Consider the following 22490-nt stretch of genomic DNA (forward strand, 5'->3'; position numbering starts at 1 on the left):
TTGAGATTCTCATAAAACACTAAGGGCAGCATTTTCATAATGCTAAATAATTGTGCAAAGTGCAAAACCTACTATAAATGTCATTATAATCTGTCAGTGTGAAATAATTTGAAACTTTTCTTCAACGATGTGCAATGTGCATAACAAAGTGATTTATATATTGATCAGTTTACTAACAACAAACGTTTCAAATTAAATCACTGTGAGATTATAATGAGGTTTATTGTCATTTTTGCATTTTGCATAATTATTTTGCACTTCGAAAATGTTGCACTAAGATTCCCATCTCACACTGCTCCTGAGTGGTTAACTACCTGTCCCTTCCCTGCGTTCTCCCAGCGGCATCACATTGGCGACCGCAGTCTGTCGCTCTGCAACATGTTCCTGGACGAGATGGCCAAGCAGGCGCGCAACCTCATCACCGACATCTGCACCGAGCAGTGCACGCTCAGTGACCAGGTGAGGGGCCATTGCCATGGAGACCGGTGTCCTTGTGGAATAGGGTATATAATGATGTATTTGTCACTTTAGCGGTCACTTTTTTCCATAGTGACTTCAGTACAGTAAATGCATATATTTTTAGTATGTGTATGTGATCCAGAGTAGGAGTGCTGCTGATTGTAGGTTTTGACTTTTATAATGAATGGACAGGGGCAATATTGATGTGAGCCTAATTTATAGTTTATCGTCAATCTGACAGCTTCATGGAATCCTATGATAACTTCTTATCAAGGTATAGATACAATTATTGCACATAGATTTTCATTCAGATTTTCTCTCTCTGCAGCTGCTCCCTAAACACTGTGCGAAAACCATCAGTCAGGCAGTGAACAAGAAGTCTAAAAAGCAGACTGGGAAGAAAGGTGAGCCGGAGCGAGAGAAGCCGGGTGTTGAGAGCATGAGGAAGAACAGGCTCCTGGTCACCAAGTGAGTTACATGTGTCTGTGCCGGGGTGCATATATGTGTGTGACTGTTTGTGTGTGTGCCTGCGTGTGTGTCTGTGTGTGATGGTATGTGCGGTTGGTGAAGCGGATCTCCAGGTGGGAGGTGAGGTACTCGCGGAGGGTAAAGGTGTGTCAGTAGTTGCTGATGTTAATTTCTATCTCATTGTGTCTTCCAGCCTGGACAAGCTGCACACGGCGCTGTCGGAGCTGTGCTTCTCCATCAACTACGTGCCCAACATGGTGGTGTGGGAGCACACCTTTACCCCCCGCGAGTACCTCACCTCCCACCTGGAGATCCGCTTCACCAAGTGAGTCCACCCACCCACACATAGGATACCTCCCAAATGGTGAGCTTTTCCCTATTTAGTGCACTACTTTTGACCAGGGCCCTAAGTGCACTATATAGGGTATAGGCTTCCATTTGGGACATAGCCATATTTCAACAGCAATGTTTCCTATCCTTCTGGTCCTCAAGTGTTTATGCTGTGTTAGGATATCATACGATACAATCGATACAATGGATATGATACGATAGATACAATAGATACGATAGACAGTACGATAGATAGATATGATACATTACGAAATATATGATACATTACCATGGATTGAAACAATATGATCGATAGATACGATCTATAGATCGATCCAAGACTCATGATGCTCCCTCTTCTCTCAGGTCCATTGTGGGGATGACCATGTACAACCAGGCCACGCAGGAGATCGCCAAGCCCTCCGAGCTGCTCACCAGCGTGCGTTCCTACATGACGGTGCTGCAGTCCATCGAGAACTATGTGCAGATCGACATCACGCGGGTGTTCAACAACGTGCTGCTGCAGCAGACCCAGCACCTGGACAGCCACGGGGAGCCCACCATCACCAGCCTCTACACCAACTGGTGAGTCCCGCCCAACCAACACACCAGTCCTCAGTTCACATATTATGTCATCTGGGTGATTCCTCATGAAACCAGGACAAAATAAATGTCCAATGAGTGGATGGAGATTTGGGCCGTATGTATTAAGCGTCTCAGAGTAGGAGTGCTGATTTAGGATCCGTATTTCCTTTTAGAACACAATGAATAAGATAACATGGACAGGGGGGACATGATCCTAGATCAGCACTCCTACACACAGGTTGAAATCCGTTCTATCGTGTCATCCAGTGAGATTGAGTCTGCTTGTTGTGTCTATAGGTATCTGGAGACCTTGCTCCGGCAGGTAAGCAATGGCCACATTGCCTACTTCCCTGCCATGAAGGCCTTTGTCAACCTGCCCACGGAGAACGAGCTCATCTTTAACGCTGGAGGAGTATTCGGATATATCCGGTGAGACCATCAGAACCATTTATTAGACGTAATAGAGGCTTGCAATACTTTGAGCAGGAAATTTTTTGCCTCTTCTGTATAGGACAATGTGATGTGATGGTTATAGTGTATACTGAGGCTGCTGTGTAGTGAATATAGTTTTGTGAATATTCTGCTGCTCTAGGACAACACGTTTTTTGGGGGGGGGAAAGCCTTGCAGCCTTTATTGGGTTAAATATGTGTACATTTTAATCATGGCCACCTACATACTTAAATCCCAAAAGCATTGGGGATAAGCAAGAGGAGTATGAATAGTGACCTATTGACACAAAGCATTTCTGACATCCCCCCTGCTCTCTCTTTCCCACAGAGATGAGGTCACTGTCGGAGCTGCTGGGACCCTATGGCATGAAGTTCCTCAGCGAGAGCCTCATGTGGCACATATCCTCCCAGGTGGCAGAACTCAAGGTGTGGTCACTGACCTGAATCTGAGGTGTTCTTGTTTGTTTTTGTTTTCCTTCAGAGCTGTTTGTACTCATGTTGATGCCCCTGGGCTCTATATCTCTGTTGAATCTCATTAATAGTACCTCTCTCTCTTTCTTTCTTTTGTTCTTTTTGTCTCTCTCTCTCTCTCTCTCTCTCTCTCATCTCTCTCTCTCTCTCTCTCTCTCTCTCTCTCTCTCTCTCTCTCTCTCTCTCTCTCTCTCTCTCTCTCTCTCTCTCTCTCTCTCTCTCTCTCTCACTCTCTCTCTCTCTCTCTCTCTCTCTCTCTCTCTCTCTCTCTCTCTCTCTCTCTCTCTCTCTCTCTCTCTCTCTCTCTCTCTCTCTCTCTCTCTCTCTCTCTCTCTCCTCTCTCTCTCTCTCTCTCTCTCTCTCTCTCTCTCTCTCTCTCTCTCTCTCTCTCTTTTCCAAAGAAACTGGTGGTGGACAACGTGGAAGTTCTTAACCAGATGAGGACCAGCTTTGATAAGCCAGAGCAGATGGCTGCCCTCTTTAAGAAGCTCTCATGTACGTCTCTCTCTTGCCCATGTCTTACTCTCGTAGCCCCAAAACAGAAGAAGCAGTGTGACTATCAGTGTGCTTGTTGCCATATTAAGCACATCCTGTATATGGTAATGAGTCCAGATGTGCTCCCTTTAGCATATTTCTAATGTTTTTCCCTCAGATCAAGACTGTACTGAGTTTTGTAACACTTTTACAGGAGGTTAAAGCTGTGTTATGTCTTTGTCTGTGTTCTGTAGCTGTTGACAGCGTCCTGAAAAGGATGACCATTATTGGAGTCATCTTGTCATTCCGATCACTGGCCCAGGAAGCACTCCGCGATGTAAGTCCAGTCACGACACTTATCCTGACCAATACTGTATCACTGTCACAAACTGGGCCTCTGTATCATCACTGAAGTCCTCTGCTGTATATCTGGATTCAAATAAGATCAAGTCAGAATTGCCATTAATGTGGTATAGTGGTTAGTTCCACCGCCTACAGCACTTGTATACCAGTGTCGACATGGGTGTGAAAACGCACTCTCTTTTCCTATTATTCCCTACTTTCTCTCTCTCTGTCCAATAAAATATATAAAAATATGAAAGTAGTGAAAGAAAGATGCCAGTAACTAGATTTAACATGACAGCATACCGGCACTCAAATGTGACCCCTTTTTCTGTCACATTATCCGTCGTCAGGTGCTGTCCTGCCACATTCCTTTCCTGGTGAGCTCCGTCGAGGATTTCAAGGACCACATTCCCAGAGAGACAGACATGAAGGTAGGAGGCAACGGGTATAGGACCTTTCTCACTGGGTTAGAATGGGAAAACAGTCTAGATCAGTGTTTCCCAAACCTCCCTCGAGTACCCCCAGACAGTTTGACTTATTAGATGTATTCCAGTATAAGCACACCTGATTAAATTGGTTAACCAAACACCAAGCCCTTCATTAGTTGAATCAGGTGTGCTAGTTCTGGAATACATAAAATAGGTGGAACTAGTGTCCCCTGTACTCGAGGATAGATTTTGGAAAGACTTTTGTAGATGATGATCTTATGTTTGAGACTGTGATTTCCTCTTCCTGTCAGGTGGCCATGAACGTGTATGAGCTGTCGTCTGCAGCAGGCCTGCCCTGTGAGATAGACCCAGCCTTAGTGGTGGCCCTTTCCTCACAGAAATCAGGTGAGAGCCAGAACTAGGCCCCTGCAAAGGGCTGACAAAGTGTTTGCCAATGGAAATAAACACATTTTAGGAAGATTTTCATTTTATGTGTCACTTCTAAACATTACAAAAGGAAAGCCTGGCCATATTGAATACTGCTAACTGGAAAAAACATAAACATGATTATGGTGTAGTTGGCAGAGCTTTGACATTGTTTTCTAAGAGCAACTGTTTGATTGACATCCAGTTATTAATTGTACATAATACCACTCTTTCCAGAAAACATCAGCCCGGAGGAGGAGTATAAGATCGCCTGTCTGCTCATGGTCTTCGTTGCCGTTTCCATGCCAACTCTGGCCAGCAACGTCATGTCTCAATATAGCCCTGCAATCGAAGGTATTTATATAATTTAGATGTGTCAATGGTCGTTTGGGTAATAGTGGCCGTGTCTGATTACCCATAGAACCCACCAGGTGCAGATATAGATCTGTCGAGTACTTTTTAGAAAACAACTGGGTATTCAGACAGACAGGCCCTATATCCTTAATAGCATGGTTAGTACATGTCCGAATACCCTTTCTAAATAGTAAGTACTCTGATCGCGTATGCAAAAATATAATAATTTATAGTAGGCCTATGTGAAATATGGAACATTTGGTATGCTTTAAATGCCAGGATGGTATACTCATTTCAGCTTTTCATCTAGTACGAATGCTATTGAGGAAGAGACATGTCTTTTCAGACCCACGTGTGTTCGAAAACAGCTGATCATCAGATAAGGAGACATGCGCTTCCAAAATGAATGAAGGGGGAAACAAGCACGATTGCACATTATATGATGCCTTTTCAGTATGAATGAGCCTAGTATGTTGATATGTGTTGCTTACTGCATATGTTTTTATTAAACAGTACGTTCTATAGTAATACGTATTTTGATTAGTACACAGTATGTAGTTTTAGTAAGTAGTAGGCAAGAACTAAACTCAGCAAAAAAAGAAACAACCCTTTTTCAGGACAATGTCTTTCAAAGATAATTCTTAAAAATTCAAATAACTTCACAGATCTTCATTGTAAATGGTTTAAACACTGTTTCCCATGCTTGTTCAATGAACCATAAACAATTAATGAACATGCACCTGTGGAACGGTCGTTAAGACACTAGCAGCTTACAGACGGTAGGCAATTAATGTCACAGTTATGAAAACTTAGGACACTAAAGAGGCCTTTCTACTGACTCTGAAAAACACCAAAAGTAAGATGCCCAGGGTCCCTGCTCTTCTGCGTGAATGTGCATTAGGCATGCTGCAAGGAGGCATGAGGACTGCAGATGTGGCCAGGGCAATAAATTGCCGTACTGTGAGATGCCTAAGACAGCGCTACAGGGAGACACGACGGACAGCTGATCGTCCTCACAGTGGCAAACCACGTGTAACAACACCTGCACAGGATCGGTACATCTGAAAATCAAACCTGCGGGACAGGTACAGGATGGCAACAACAACTGCCAGAGTTACACCAGGATCGCACAATCCCTCCATCAGTGCTCAGACTGTCCACAATAGGCTGAAAGAGGCTGGACTGAGGGCTTGTAGGCCTGTTGTAAGGCAGGTCCTCACCAGACATCACCGGCAACAACGTCGCCTATGGGCACAAACCCACCGTCACTGGACCAGACAGGACTGGCAAAAAGTGCTCTTCACTGATGAGTCGCGGTTTTGTTTCACCAGGGGTGACGGTCGGATTCGCATTTATCGTCGGAGGAATGAGCGTTACACCGAGGCCTGTACTCTGGAGCGGGAGGGTCCATCATGGTCTGGGGCGGTGTGTCACAGCATCATTGGACTGAGCTTGTTGTCATTGCAGGCAATCTCAACGCTGTGAGTTACAGGGAAGACATCCTCCTCCCTCATGTGGTACCCTTCCTGCAGGCTCATCCTGACATGACCCTCCAGCATGACAATGCCACCAGCCATACTGCTCGTTCTGTGCGTGATTTCCTGCAAGACAGGAATGCCATGGCCAGCGAAGAGCCCGGATCTCAATCCCATTGAGCACGTCTGGGACCTGTTGGATCGGAGGGTGAGGGCTAGGGCCATTCCCCCCAGAAATGTCAGGGAACTTGCAGGTGCCTTGGTGGAAGAGTGGGGTAACATCCCACAGCAAGAACTGGCAAATCTGGTGCAGTCCATGAGGAGGAAATGCACTGCAGTACTTAATGCAGCTGGTGGCCACACCAGATACTGACTGTTACTTTTGATTTTGTTACTTGTCCCTTTGTTCAGGGACACATTATTCAATTTCTGTTAGTCACATGTCTGTGGAACTTGTTCAGTTTATGTCTCAGTTGTTGAATCTTGTTATGTTCATACAAATATTTACACATGTTAAGTTTGCTGAAAATAAAGCAGTTGACAGTGAGAGGACGAGTTTTTTTCAGACACAGCCAGTGTCTTATTGCCTGAGATGATTTTGTTAATAACTATAGAGAGATTGAGGTAGCCAAGGTAAACAGTCTAGAGCAATTGTTGTTGGACTGTGATAACTGAGAAGTAAATGTTTTCTTCAATCTTTCTAAGGGCACTGCAACAACATTCACTGTCTGGCGAAAGCTGTCAACCAGATAGCTGCTGCCTTGTTCACCATTCACAAGGGAAGCATTGAAGATCGTCTCAAAGAATTTCTGGCTGTAAGTGCAACATGTCGCTCTTCTGACTATTGACGCTATAGAATGCATTGTCAACATTTATATATTATATGCATATTTTCCTCTCCCTCCCTGTGATTGAATCACATTAAATGGGCAATCTGGTATTGGTGCATCCATTTCTTTACTTTTACATGAATTATATTTAGCCATTGATTCTTGGATAGAACTTATGAATAAATACCTCTTGAGTTTAGTTCAACTGTCTTACCCCATCCAAACCCAAAATACCAGCTTGTTTTACCCCATTGTTTGTAAGCAAAGTAATTGTAAACAAACTCTGTATAGCTTCAAAACATAGTTAAAACTAATTTTGATCTCATGGCCAGTCATTATATCATGGCTCTGTCTATGAATTTGAGAGTGGCTACATTTCTCCAGCCCCATTCCTCAGCTGTCCTAAATTGACTTTAACATTACAAATGGATTTGTCACTACTTTTTCCCCACTACTGAGCAGTTTCTGGAATGCATTGTCTTTGAAAACTTCAAACTTATTTTTTAAATTGATGAGCAACTTCAAAATAAATCAGTATTGCTGCATACCTTTAATACTCTGCTGTTTTGATATTTACAGCTGGCATCTTCCAGCTTGCTGAAGATCGGCCAGGAGACCGACAAAATGACGACACGAAACAGGGAGTCTGTGTACCTGCTGCTGGACATGGTGAGTATTTGTGCTGATTCAATACATTTGGGATGGCACAATACGGCATGGCACATTACCCAAGGAGATTTCCGAATACTGCAACTAGTGATTTATTTAGCTACTTTTATTATGCGATGTACATGGGAAGGAGCCAATTATTTAAACAGAAAATTGCCTTAAATAATGGCCCATTCCATCTATGAATGTCACCCATTATCATTATGCATATGTATGATAAATAAAAGTTTTCACACCCACACATTTTCTCTGAGAATCTTTTTTATACATACTGTTCACTTTATTGAGATAGAAAGTCATAAATGAGTGGGGGAGACAGATGGGTAGAGATACAGAAGGTGCAGGTGGGGTTTAAACCCATGCTGCAAGGGGCAATGTGTAGTCTGGAGTCGGAAGCGCTACCACTAGAACAGATTCCGGCACAAAATACATGTTTTTGGTTTGGTTTCAGATTGTCCAAGAATCTCCATTCCTCACCATGGACCTCCTGGAGTCCTGCTTCCCCTACGTGCTACTGAGAAACGCTTACCACGCCGTCTACAAGCAGAGCATCAGCTCCTCTGCATAAGTCTCCTCTTCAGAACAGAAGTCCCTCACCAGGGACATCAAGTGGACCACAGGAGCCTTGCTAACATTAACTGCCATGTGCTCATTTCTCTTGGTCTTAAAACTACACTACAGTATGAAGTTGTGGGATAAATTTTTTTCTCCTCATGAAATTGCATTAATGACCCGTCGTTTCCTAAAGGAGTCATAGTAACCTATGAGTTTTGGTTGATAAAAAAAAAAAAAAAGATTGACACTACGAAGAAAAAGAAATTGAATGAAAAGCAGCCGTTTTTTACATACAAAATGTTGTAGAGAAAAAGGTGTTATGGAAAAATAACACTGATGTTTGGGGGGTGAATTTTAAATATCTTTATCATTAATAATAATGTTGCTTGTTTATTGACCGGCGCTTTAATGATGAACAGTGATTTTGTTTAGGTGGTTGTTCTAGATTTTTATGGGTTATTCTGTGTGTTTTTTACAGTTTGGTTTTTATATTTGCCAAATTATTGACACATGCATCTCATTGTTGCTGGTAGCTATATAATAAGATGAACAGATGGTGGTGTTTGTAAAAAGCATAGTATAATTTTTTTACTAACTCATGATGCCTCAGTGGCATTAACTCACCATTGTACCACTGCCCATATGGTATGATAAACATTCTTGCATATTTATGGAATGTTTATAAATTGTTCTTCCTTAACACCTTTTTATGTTTTACATTTTTGAAAATTCCACTAACTTCCATAACATAAATAAACAATAGGTTATATCAAACTGCTCTGTTAGTGTATATATAAGAGCATTCAGTTGACGGACCATTGTAACAGAGTGAGTTCCATCCCAACGGTGACACAAACTCTCAACCTTTTGTGCACAACAATGCTCACCACTCAACTTCAACTGTGTAAACTGACTCCATGATCAACAGCTGTCTTTCATTTAGTTTTAATAACTTAAGTTGTCAGGGAGGGGGCTCATCAATGGCCACTCAGATGCTTATCTACCCAGCTAATTTCACATCTGACAGACCAGAGGGATATACTACAAAGCAGGATCAATGAGTTACCCAGCTAACTTTGATAAACAACCTGAAATAACTATTGATTTTCTGGTTCATAGGTGTTTTTGGTTGATGAGTCAATTAGACCATGCCCATTTTATGCTCATCTTCTTAAAGAAATAAATCATTATTTCAGAATATTCTGGTAAGTTAGCTGGCTAAGTCATTGATCTTGCTTTGTAGGATACCCCTCAGACATGTACTAAGAAAGCTAACATCTGATTCATACACCTAGCTTCAGGAAGTGCGCAGTCAGAGCAGTGCCAGCAACCGAGGTTAATCTGAACACCACTGAGAGAGAAACAAGGCCAAATGGTCTTTGACTTATTGGGGGGGGGGCAATAGTTTTTCCTTCATTATCTGTGAGTATTTGTATTTATTATGGATCCCCATTAGCTGCTACCACTCTTCCTGGGGTCCAGCAGTTATACATTTAAAAAAAAACATTACAATACATTTACAACAGATTTCACAACATATTAAGTGTGCCCTGAGGCCCCTACTACTATACTACCACATATCTACAACACAAAATCCATTTGTATGTGTGTGTATAGTGCGTATGTTTGTGTTGCTTCACAGTTCCCGCTGTTCCATAAGGTGTATTTTTATCTGTTATTTTTTCAATCTGATTTTACTGCTTGTATGAGTTACTTGATATGGAATAGAGTTCCATGTGGTCATGGCTCTATGTAGTACTGTGCACCTCCCATAGTCTGTTCTGGACGTGGGGACCATGAAGAGACCTCTGGTGGCATGTCTTGTGGGGTATGCATGGGTGTCCGAGCTGTGTGCCAGTAGTTCAAACAGACAGCTCGGTCAATACTTCTCACAAATACAAGTAGTGAAGAAGTCAATCTCTCCTCCACTTTGAGCCAGGTGAGATTGACATGCATATTATTATTAATGTTAGCTCTCTGTGTACATCCAAGGGCCAGCCGTGCTTCCCTGTTCTGAGCCAATTGCAATTTTCCTAAGTCCCTCTGTGGCACCTGACAACAGGACTGAACAGTAGTCCAGGTGCGACAAAACTAGGGCCTGTAGGACCTGCCTTGTTGAAAGTGCTGTTAAGAATGCAGAGCAGCGCGTTATTATGGACAGACATCTCCCCATCCTAGCTACTGTTGTATCAATATGTTTTGACCATGACAGTTTACAATCCAGGCTTACTCCAAGCAGTTCAGTCTCCTCAACTTGCTCAATTACCACATTATTCATTACAAGATTTAGTTGAGGTTTAGTGAATGATTTGTCCCAAATACAACGCTTTTATTTTTAAAAATATTTAGGACTAACTTATTCCTTGCCACCCATTCTGAAACTAACTGCACCTCTTTGTTAAGTGTTTCAGTCATTTCAGTCGCTGTGGTAGCTGACGTGTATAGTGTTGAGTCATCCGCATACATAGACACACTGGCTTTACTCAAAGCCAGTGGCATGTCATTAGTAAAGATTGAAAAAAGTAAGGGGCCTAGACAGCTGCCCTGGGAATTCCTGATTCTACCTGGATTTTGTTGGAGAGGCTTACATTAAAGAACACCCACAATATAGCAGGGGGTGTAAAGCCAAAAACATACGTTTTTCCAGCATCAGACTATGATCGATAATGTCAAAAGCCGCGCTGAAGTCTAACAAAACAGCCCCCACAATATTTTTATCAACAATTTCTCTCAGCCAATCATCAGTCATTTGTGTAAGTGCTGTGCTTATTGAATGTCCTTCCCTATAAGCGTGCTGAAAGTCTGTTGTCAATTCGTTTACTGTAAATTAGCATTGTATCCGGACAAACACAATTTTTCCAAAAGTTTACAAAGAATTGGTAACAGGCTGATGGGTCGCTATTTGAGCCAGTAAAGGGGGCTTTACTATTCCCTCCAGGCCTGAGCGCACACACTTTCTAGTAGGCTTAAATTGAAGATATGGCAAATAGGAGTGGCAATATCATCTGCTATTATCCTCAGTAATTTTCCATCCAAGTTGTCAGACCCCGGTGGCTTGTCATTGTTGATAGACAACAATAATTTTTTCAGCTCTTCCACACTTACTTTAAGGAATTCAAAATTACAATGCTTGTCTTTCATAATTTGGTCAGATATACTTGGATGTGTAGTGTCAGTGTTTATTGCTGGCATGTCTAAGGTTGCTAATCTTGCCAATGAAAAAAACATGAAAGTAGTTGGCAATATCAGTGGGTTTTGTGATGAATGAGCCATCTGATTCAATGAATGATGGAGTGGAGTTTGTCTTTTTGCCCAAAATGTCATAGTGTAGTTTCTTCTTCTTTTTATTCAGTTTAGTCACATGATTTCTCAATTTGCAGTACGTTTGCAATCGCTTGTACAGCCAGACCTATTTGCCATTTATTTTGCCTCATCCCTCTCAACCATACCATTTTTCAATTCCTCATCAATCCACAGGGATTTAAGTTTCATGTCATTTTCTTAATGGGTGCATGCTTATTAGTAACTGGGATAGGCAATTTCATAAATGTGTAAAGTGCAGCATCTGGTTGCTCCTCATTACACACCACGTACCAACAAATATTCTTTACATCAACAACATAGGAATCGCTACCGAACTTATAGTATGACCTCTTATACACTATATTAGGCCCAGCCTTTGGAACTTTGGTTTTCCTAGATATGGCTACTATATTGTGATCAATACATCCGATGGATTTGGATACTGCTTTCAAACGAATTTCTGCAGCATTAGTAAAGATGTGATCAATACATGTTGATGATTTCTGCGAGCCAGAATATACCTATTTGGGGTGTTGTTTTTCATTGCTTAGCCACAAGATGGCCCCCTCATTCCTTTGTACAGTCAAGGGCGCACTGGTAACATTTACCACCACATACACTACATCACCAAAGGTATGTGGACACCTGCTGGTCGAACATCTCATTCCAAAATCATAGACACTAATATGTTATAACAGCCTCCCCTTTCTGGGAAGGCTTTCCACTAGATGTTGGAACATTGCTGCGGGGACATGCTAGTGAGGTCGGTCACTGATGTTGGGCAATTAGGCCTGGCTCGCAGTTGGCATTCCAATTCATCCCAAAGGTGTTCGATGGGTTTGAGATCATGGCTCTGTGCAGGCCAATCAAGTTCTTCCACACCGATCTTGAGAAACGGGGGCATTGTCATGCTGAAACAGGAAAGGACCTTCCCCAAACTGTTGCCACATCTACAATGTCGTTGTATGCTGTAGTGTTAAGATTTCCCTTCACTGGAACTAAGGGACCTAGCCCGAACCATGAAAAACAGCCCCAGACCATTATTCCTCCTCCACCAAACTTTACAGTTGGCACTATGCATTCGGGCAGGTAGTGTTCTCCTGGCATCCGCCAAACCTAGATTTGTCCGTCGGACTGCCAGACGTCAGCACAAGAACAGAGAACGTGTTTCCACTGCTCCAGAGTCCAATGGCGGCGAGCTTTACACCACTCCAGCCGACGCTTGGCATTGCGCATGGTGATCTTAGGCTTGTGTGCGGCTGCTCGGCCATGGAAACCCATTTCATGAAGCTCCCGACGAACAGTTCTTGTGCTGACGTAGCTTCCAGAGGCAGTTTGGAACTCGGTAGTGAGTGTTGCAACAGAGGACAGGCAATTTTTACGCGCTTCAGCACTCGGCGGTCCCGTTCTGTGAGCTTGTGTGGCCTACAACTTCGTGGCTGAGCCGTTGTTTCTCCTAGACGTTTCCACTTCACAATAACATCACTTGGGGCAGCTCTAACAGGGTAGGAATTGACTTGTTGGAAAGGTGACATAGAAATTGACTTGTATGAAAGGTGACATCCTATGACGGTGCCACATAGTCTGACAACTCACATTAAATTATTATGCTGCTCTGTCGTTCACTACATACTTTATTCTGAGACTGCCATCATTGAAGTTATTTGTGGTGTTGTACAAAACCAAGTCATCAGCGATTAGATTGTCTCTAACCAATCAGAGTATCAAAGCCAATGGCACATTTTCTAACTGCCGTTTTACCCACGTGTGTTCTGGCTCTGGCCCGATCCATCGGTTTCTGGACCAAACAGACGACCCCGACCAGAGCAAGGAGTCTGGGTAGCCAGGCAACCTAAATTGGGCATGCGTACGAGGCAATTGAAGGAATCTAGTGCTTATGTTAACTTTGATTGTATTCAATGAAAATTATAGACCTTTCAAATGTTGTATGCAACATTATTGGCAAGTGACTTGATGCCTACTGTGCAGGGGCGGCCTGTTCAATAGGGCGATATGGGCGACGCACTGCCAAACGGGAAAAGGAAGGGATTTTTTTTCTAATCAATTATATCACGGCAACAGTAGTTATCAGTGTTGTAATCTATACGTCTGATCTGCCACAGTGCCACACTGCCACTAAATGTCGAATCAGGCTAAAGTCGTGCTTCAAATGGCTCCCCCCCCTTTTGGGGCGATTTCAGTCAGGTTGAAAATCGCCCAGAAGTCTGTCATAGACTCCCATGTAAAATCTATTTTTTTTCAAATTTCAGAGCCTTCAATACAATCTCAATGGGTGTCTGTGGGCTTGCACTTACGCGCTTTCGTCATACGTTACGTAACCATGAACGTAACTGAGAAAAGAGTGGATTGTTTGAAAGAAGTTCCTTTTTGTCGGCGAACAAATGAAGATAAATTGGCAACGAAACAATTAGGACCTCCCAGACCAAATTTAATAATTCAACAGGTTTCTACTAAAGGCGGAAAGTCCTACACCCGAGGATTTTCCAAAAATTGGTACGAACGAAAAAAGACATTGCCACTCACTCAACTGGATGACGAGGGATACAGGCTAGCTGTCCGCCGCCACAACGATGAGGTTAGTGTTGATAATCACAAGTTTACTGGAGAACCAACTGAGACCAAGTAGAGACTTTGGACAGGGTGGATATGGTGTAATAAAGGCAGTTTATTCAGAGGTAAATATATCTGGAATCGCGTTCACGGACCCGTTCGTCAAACTCTTAGGGAGCTATAAATTAAGCCCCATTACTTACCATATCAGATAAGAGAAATTGCTGCAGCTACATATATTTTACATCCTGGCCCTACATAGTTCACTATTTGCATCACTTACCAAAATATTACATGTGGTCATATATGCTTGGAAAGTGGAGATGCCATAGAACGTCAAAAAAGTAAACATTGCTGGAGACACATTGCCGTTTTGGAGAAGACATCGCGTTTGCTAGCGAAGAGATTTGTTGTGGCAAATGAACTTGGGCTGGGAATTGCCAGGAACCTCACGATAAGATATATGCATCAGCATTGCGAGTCTCATGATTCTATACGTATTGCGATTCGATACTGTGATTTTATTGCGCACCATATGTCTGTTGCAGAGGGATCAGAAAGCCATGAGAACGAGTTTTGATCAGTCATGGAAATAAAAGTGCTGAAAACAAATTGAAAAGATTGAGAACAAGCTATGAAGGAACAATAATGGTGTTTTGGTGTAGGTACAGCCAACTAGCGCTAAAATATTGCGATATTGTCAATACAGTATATCGTAAAGTATCACTATGTAACTCGATTTCTTTCACCCCAATCCCTCAAATTAACGGTAAATAACTGAATTGTTTGCCCCACATTTAGCTAAGATGATTAGCTAGCCAGCTAAAATGTTTTATTTAGTTAGCAGTCGCATCTACAATAGTTTACTGTCAATAACATGTCTCCAAAAATGACGTGGTGTCTCCAATTGTGTTGACATTTTACAATTGCAATGCGCATCCATGAGTATCCACTTTCTGTAGCTCAGCTGGTAGAGCATGGTGCTTGTAACGCCAAGGTAGTGGGTTCGATCCCCGGGACCACCCATACACAAAAATGTATGCACGCATGACTGTAAGTCGCTTTGGATAAAAGCGTCTGCTAAATGGCATATTATTATTATTATTATTATTATTATCTGAAGAGAGCCCCGAAACATTGTGTGCAGACATTTTATGCAATAAATGAAGTAGGTTCAATCTAGTAGTTCTGATCTTCTGATTGGTCCTGATGAGTTGGGCGAGGTCCCCTCCAGGCTACTGTCACTGTTGCATTGGCTCTGAGTCGGGTTCTCTGTCTTCAAATGTTCAGCCTAAGAGAGGGGATTTTTGTGTGTGTGTGTGTGTGTGTGTGTTTAACAGTGATGACGTGTGTGTGTGTGTGTGTTTAACAGTGATGATGTGTGTGTGTGTGTGTGTGTGTCCTCAGAGCAAGAACTCGTGAGTTGGAAGAACTGAGAGGCCTATGGCGTGGGTGTTGTCCTTGGCCACCTGCTGACAAGGCTGACAAGATAGGACCCTTTTGTCCATTGTTATTGGATAGGAACAGAACTTATAACCAGCTCCTGACCTAAATAGATCTTAGCACAACATTTTACTCAACATATCATATTCCATATTCACTATAACAAATATATTTACTACGACATTAGCAAGAACCGCCACATCCTCAGCCGGCTAATCCAGTGTGTGAGGTTTTGCGGAGTGTTTGAGTTAGCTTTGCGAGGCAAAGATGAAACTGAGGGCTCCACCAACCCTGGTAAGCCAACACTTTTGAGATCAGTCAATAAATGCTTCTGGTATTGACTTATATGCTGCCCCTGTCTTCATGTTGTTGCTGGACATATCTTTTTTTAAATGTGTGTAGGTCACCTAAATCATCAGAAAAATTGCCCCTCCTGAGAATTTTTTCAGGAGCCGCCACTGCTACTGTGCCAAAGCGATTTAAAGTTTGGGGCAAAGTAATCACGTCAGAAAATTATATCAAACGTTTTACCATTGTAACATTTGATGTACAGTCAGATTCACTGTGGTTGTGTGAAGCGTGCTATAGAGTTCACACCTGGCGATGCCTCATCATCGCGAGTGGATATTCCCAATGATGTATATAAACCCTGGATTGCTGATGCTATGTTTTGGCCATTGAGAGGCTTTGAAGCCACCGGTCGGCCGTATTGGCACTCCCCAGGAGAAGCAGTCCTCTATAGGAAGGAATGGAATTCTACAGTATTTAAATGAAATGTTTCAAGGACAAAATTACATGTATTTCTAGTAACATTAGAACTTTCCCAAAATTATTATTCAATATTTTAAAAACTGTTTAGCTCACATAATTTAGATTTTTCAAAGGTGGGGGAGTGCCAAGATGGAGGCGAGGCGGCTTCAAGCAGCACCCCCTGTCAGTTATCTAGTGTATATATAAATAATTGGTTATTCCCAATCATTTGCAACAATGTCAATAACCGTCATCGCTATCTTTCCTTTGCGGTACCTCAAACTGTCGTGATTACCAGCTGCGATGAAACTTTATAAGTTGATTTTACTCCAGGTTCAGAGTTTGTCTGGGCAATGTCTTAACATCATCCTAAAACCTACTCTGACTTGAGTTGGGAGTTTCTTTTGTCTTAAAACAGGGTTTTTTTCTGAGATGCTTTGTGGATATGGGCCCTGAACTAGTTGTCGGTATTGGTGTTTTATGGGTTGTGCCTGGACACCTATCTTAGAACAAATGGCCACAGTTATCCCTCCCTGGAACATCATACAGAACACACAGTTGTACTGCAGAATTCTACAAATCTGATTGCTATTTGTATTTATTGTGGATCCCCATTAGCTGCTGTCAAGGCAGCAGCTACTCTCCCTGGGGTCCAGCAAAATTAAGGCAGTTATACAATTAAAACATACTAGGGTAATTAAAGGGATGTTGTCACTGGCAATAAGATATATCTATGCTGTACTTTAATTTGTCAATTTCATTAAATGTAGAGAGGTGGTGCTGTGGTGAGCTGGCCAAATATTCATACCAAGCTGTTTCAGTTCTGTAAAGCAAACAGCTCATAACTGCGTGGCTAGCACAGCCTGTTGTACTGTAGAAGTGTTGGATTGGCCTAAGGCGCTATTACAGCACGGGGTCGCAGCTATAGAAGGAGGCCAAGGCAAAATATGTATGGTTACACAGAGACTGTTAGGTAATCCATAACAGTACATGGAGACCGCTATCCTCTAGGCCTCTGTCCAATGAAAAATAATTAGTTATCCCATTTGCACTTGCATAGATACAGCAATCTTGGTGCGAGATCACTGAATGGGTAGTCTCACGTGGCCATCCGTCTAAATCCCGTCTTCTTGACTTGTGAGCCCGGCCTTCCGAGGCTACTGAATGGCTTCCTACAGGTGAAAGTAAGATGATGCTTTGCATAGGGATGCAGATAGCGTTGAGTGGGCAAGCATATGAGTGGTATTGTGTTGTGGTAGTAGATGATTAGGCTGGGGAGAACAGAGTGTGAGATGAGAGTCACAGTGCAATTTTTGTTATTTTATTTTCCATTGACATTTCCAGGTGTGTGTGAGAGAGCGTGCGCTTGCGAATAAGAGAGTTGGAGTGAGTAAGTGAGAGAGAGGCTCTCTGGAGACTTGACTAGGCGTAAACAGTTGCAGCTATCAGGGTGAGTGACAGGCTCAAGCCATTTGTGGATGCAGGGCTGTGGAACTGCAGCCTGAGAAGTATAGGGTCCCGTGAAGCAGGCCATGAGATGATGGGAGCAAGAATCGAGGCAGCTGAAAATCACTGAAAATGTTGCGATGTAATCCTGTGGGAGTTCTCCGGATAAGATAGAGAATGGATAGGAGAAATACCAAATATTTTGCCATATCACATTAAGGATATAATTGTCATTTTAAAAATGTTTTGGATAAACTGTCTTTAATAGATTTGTACAGAAAAATAATAATTTTGAGAATAAACTCAATGTAATTTTGGGAATAAAGTCACAGTTATAAGACTAAAGTAGGGGATTTGGTTAACTGCATGTCTCCCTGGCTCCCTGTTGCAGCTCCTGTTGAAATATCTGCAGTTAGATGACCTGGTGAAACTGTACTTTAGAATTGGCTTTAGTAACAAGGAAATCCTTTCTGTTTTAGCACATACAACCATATTATTATAAGTAGGCCTATTTGGACCTGGAAGAGGTTGTGTCACAGATTCTTTTCAGTAGGAACAACATGGACTTGGATGAGGTATTTCATCCACGGACTTGGATGAGGTACTGTATTTCATACAATACCATGTGGTTACATACCACATACCACAGGTGGGTTGTGTTGGGGAGGGGTCAACCTACCAGGGTAGTTACACACAGAACAGGAATAAAATCATCAACATTTACTAATGCTGCAGAGATTTGCTTTAAGGCAGTATCCTTATCCATTGGATGTAGTAGCCATATCTAGGAAAACCAAAGTTCCAAAGGCTGTGCCTAAGATAGTGTATAAGAGTTTTGTAGTTATTCCGATGTTGTTGATGTAACAAATATTTGTTGGTGTGTAATGAGGAGCAACCAGACGCTGCACTTGACACTTTTATGAAATTACTTATTCCAGTTACTAATAAGCATGCACCCATTAAGAAAATGACTGTAAAAACTTAAATCACTGTGGATTGATGAGGAATTGTTTGGTTGAGAGGGATGAGGCAAAAGGAATGGCAAATAAATCTGGCTGCACAACCGATTGGCAAATGTACTGCAAATTGAGAAATCATGTGACTAAACTGAATAAAAAGAAGAAGAAACTATACTATGAAACAAAGATAAATGATATAAAGAAGGATAGTAAAAAGCTTTGGAGCACCTTAAATGAAATTTTGGGCAAAAATGCAAACTCCGCTCCATCAATCATTGAATCACATGGCTCATTCATCACAAAATCCACTTACATTGCCAATTACTTTAATGATTTTTTCAATGGCAAGATTAGCAAATGTAGGCATGACATGCCAGCAACAAACGCTGACACTACACATCCAAGTATAACTGATCAAATTATGAAAGACAAGCATTGTAATTTTGAATTCCGTAAAGTGAGTGTGGAAGTGGTGAAAAAATTGTCAATCAACAATGACAAGACACCGGGGTCTGACAACTTGGATGGAAAATTACTGAGGATAATAGCGGACGATATTGCCACTCCTATTTGCCATATCTTCAATCTAAGCCTACAAGAATGTGTGTGCCCTCAGGCCTGGAGGGAAGCAAAAGTAATTCCGCTACCCAAGAATAGTAAAGACCCCTTTACTGGCTCAAATAGCTGACCAATCAGCCTGTTACCAACCCTTAGTAAACTTGTGAAAAAATATATATTTGACCAGACACAATGCTATTTTATTGTAAACAAATTGACAACAGACTTTCAGCATGCTTATAGGGAAGGGCATTCAACAAGCATGGCACAAATGACTGATGATTGGCTTTGCACCCCCTGCTATATTGTGGATAAAGAGTTACCTGTCTAACAGAACACAGATGGTACCAAGAGTGTGCAAAGCTGTCATCAAGGCGAAGGGTGGCTATTTGAAGAATCTCAAATATAACATATTTTTTTATTTGTTTAATACTTTTTTGGGTTACTACATGATTCCATATGTGTTATTTCATAGTTTTGATGTCTTCACTATTATTATACAATGTAGAAAATAGTAAAAATAAAGAAAAACCATTGAATGAGTAGGTGTTCTAAAACCTTTGACCAGTAGTGTATATAAATGTTTAATTTGAGAAGTAAAAATGAGTATCCGATATACAGCACTTCAGCACAGACAACATCAATGAACTTCTCTGTCACACACAGCCAAGCCCTTCTACTCCTTGTTCCCTGCTGTTGAAATCCTGAACTTGTCACGGTTCAGACAGACGACCAGAGGACCACAATTGCGTCACACCAGAAAGTTTATTAAAACTTAAGGGAAAAGGGAAGTAGGGTGTGAATGAAGGCTCCAGGGGTAACAGGGATCCCGTCCAATGTGCTGGGTCTGTGCCCCCCCCAGTGGCAGCGATGCGTCCTATGAAGCCGGTGGTGGGTGGTCCAGAAGTCCTGGGGGGGGGAGACACAGACACAACAGGGCGGAATGAAACAAGGCAGCAGTACAGTTCAAGGGAAATCCAAAATACGTAGTAGCAAGGCAGAAGGCTGGTCAGAGTTACCGGGATTGAAGAGTAGTCAGGAGTCGTTATGGCAGAAGCAGGTCTGGATCTCCTGGGGCAGAAGAGTATCCAAAAATCAGGCAGGTCCGGGGTCACAAAACCAGGGTGAGCCAGAAGCGCGAGCAAACAGGTTCCGGGTGTGAGCTTTGCAGACGATCTGACACCGGAGAGCTGAAAGACAGGGCCTTAAATACTGGGAGAGGTAGTGGGTAATGCAGCGCAGCTGGCAGAGTAATTAGAGCAGAGCAGAGCAGGGACAGGTGGAGCTAGTTAGGCTGAGTAGAGAGAGTGGTGAGCAGAGTGGAAGAAAATTAAGGTGGTAACCCGGTGGAGTGAGAGGCTCATGACAGAACCCCCCCCCCAAGGGACGGCCCCAGAAGTCCCAAGAGCAACACCACGCCGGGCGGGAGGAGGGGAGCCGGAGGAGGGCTAGAACTCCTCCGAACGGTCCGAGTGAACGTCCTCATCCTCGGAGGAAGCCGGAGGGCCGTGGTCGGGAGATGGGACAGGTCCCGAGACAGGATCAGGCACAGGACAGGAAGCCGAGCGGGCAGGACGGTTAGGGACCCCTCTGGGGCGGCCCCTACGGATTGCAGGTTGATCAGGATGCCGTTGGTGGAAAGCGGTGATGAGAGTCCTATCCACAATCCGACTAGCTGGCACCCAGGTCCTTTCCTCAGGTCCATAGCCCTCCCAGTCAATGAGGTACTGGAGACCCCTACCCCTCCGTCTGGACCGAAGCAGGCGGCGGACGGTGTAAACCAGACCACCATCGACGAGCCGTGGAGGAGGAGGACAAGGCGCAGCAGGGACCAGCGGACTCTCATGGATGGGCTTAATCTTAGACACATGGAAAGTGGGGTGCACCCTCAGGGAATTAGGCAGTTGGAGCCGGACAGCAGTTGGGCTAATCACTCTTATGATAGGGAATGGGCCAATGAACCGAGGTGCCAGCTTCTGCGACTCCACCCTGAGTGGCAGGTTCTTCGATGACAACCACACCCTTTGACCAACATGGTAGGTGGGAGCAGGAATTCTCCGACGGTTGGCCCCGGTAGTGTAGCTGGCAACGGATCTGAGGAGTGTGGCTCGGGCTTGTGACCAGGTGCGGCGACATCGACGGGCAAAAGCAAGTGCAGATGGGCAAGTAACCTCCTCTTCCTGGCTGGCAAATAGAGGAGGCTGGTATCCATAAACACATTGGAAAGGGGACATACCGATGGCAGAGCAGGTCAGAGAATTGTGTGCGTACTCCACCCATGTCAATTGCTGCGACCAGGAGTGGGGGTTGCGTGAAGTCATGCATCGCAGTGCCTTCTCGAGCTCCTGATTAGCCCGCTCTGACTGCCCATTGGATTGGGGATGGAATCCGGAAGTCAGACTGACTGTGGCTCCCAGCAGGTGACAGAACTCCTTCCAAAAAGCGGAGGAGAATTGTGGACCACGGTCAGAAACTACATCCCTTGGCAGTCCGTGGATCCGGAAGACGTGTTCCAGGACCACCTGGGCGGTCTCCTTGGCGGTTGGGAGCTTGGGGAGGGGAATGAAGTGTGCCATCTTGCTGAAACGGTCAACTATGGTGAGAATGACGGTCATGCCACTTGAAGGGGGCAGCCCCGTGACAAAGTCAAGGGCGATGTGAGACCAGGGACGTCTGGGCACAGGCAGGGGCTGCAGCAATCCGGCTGGGGGCTGGCAGGACGACTTGTGTTGGTTGCAGATGGGGCAGGCTTGGACGAATTCCCGTACATCCTTTCTCAGAGAGGGCCACCAGAACCTCTGGGCGAGCAGGTTGTAAGTGCGGGTGGAGCCAGGGTGACAAGCTAGGCGGGAGTCATGTCCCCACTGAACGACCTGGGACCTCAGGTCTTCGGGGACAAAAAGGCGGTCAGCTGGGCAAGTGCTGGGACCTGGCTGGTTACGGAGAGCCTCCAGCACCTGTTCCTCAACAGCCCAGGTCAGAGCTGCAACGATGCAGGGACTTGGCAGAATCGACACAGGGTCCTTGGAGGGGGTGTCATCCTTCTGGAATTGACGGGAGAGGGCGTCTGGCTTGGTGTTGCGTGATCCAGGCCGGTATGACAGAGTGAAATTAAACCTGGTGAAGAACAGGGCCCAGCGG

The 22490-nt window shown here is 43.7% G+C and overlaps 1 pseudogene across 1 annotated transcript in view; it reads left to right on the forward strand.

Annotated features, from left to right (window-relative positions):
- LOC311112412 (nck-associated protein 1-like) overlaps positions 1 to 9090 on the forward strand; it is a 51654-nt pseudogene extending 42564 nt beyond the window's left edge. Inside the window, exons 18-31 of the transcript in view lie at positions 340 to 459; positions 788 to 927; positions 1121 to 1252; positions 1624 to 1842; positions 2140 to 2271; positions 2621 to 2718; positions 3165 to 3258; positions 3492 to 3574; positions 3933 to 4013; positions 4322 to 4415; positions 4674 to 4790; positions 6971 to 7080; positions 7675 to 7764; positions 8216 to 9090. The product of the transcript in view is annotated as a nck-associated protein 1-like (transcript). The remainder of the gene's footprint in view (positions 1 to 339; positions 460 to 787; positions 928 to 1120; positions 1253 to 1623; positions 1843 to 2139; positions 2272 to 2620; positions 2719 to 3164; positions 3259 to 3491; positions 3575 to 3932; positions 4014 to 4321; positions 4416 to 4673; positions 4791 to 6970; positions 7081 to 7674; positions 7765 to 8215) is intronic.
- Positions 9091 to 22490: the final 13400 nt, after the last annotated feature.

The sequence above is a fragment of the Coregonus lavaretus genome (assembly GCF_964263955.1).
Source record: "Coregonus lavaretus genome assembly, chromosome: 38".
Lineage (NCBI taxonomy): Eukaryota > Metazoa > Chordata > Actinopteri > Salmoniformes > Salmonidae > Coregonus > Coregonus lavaretus.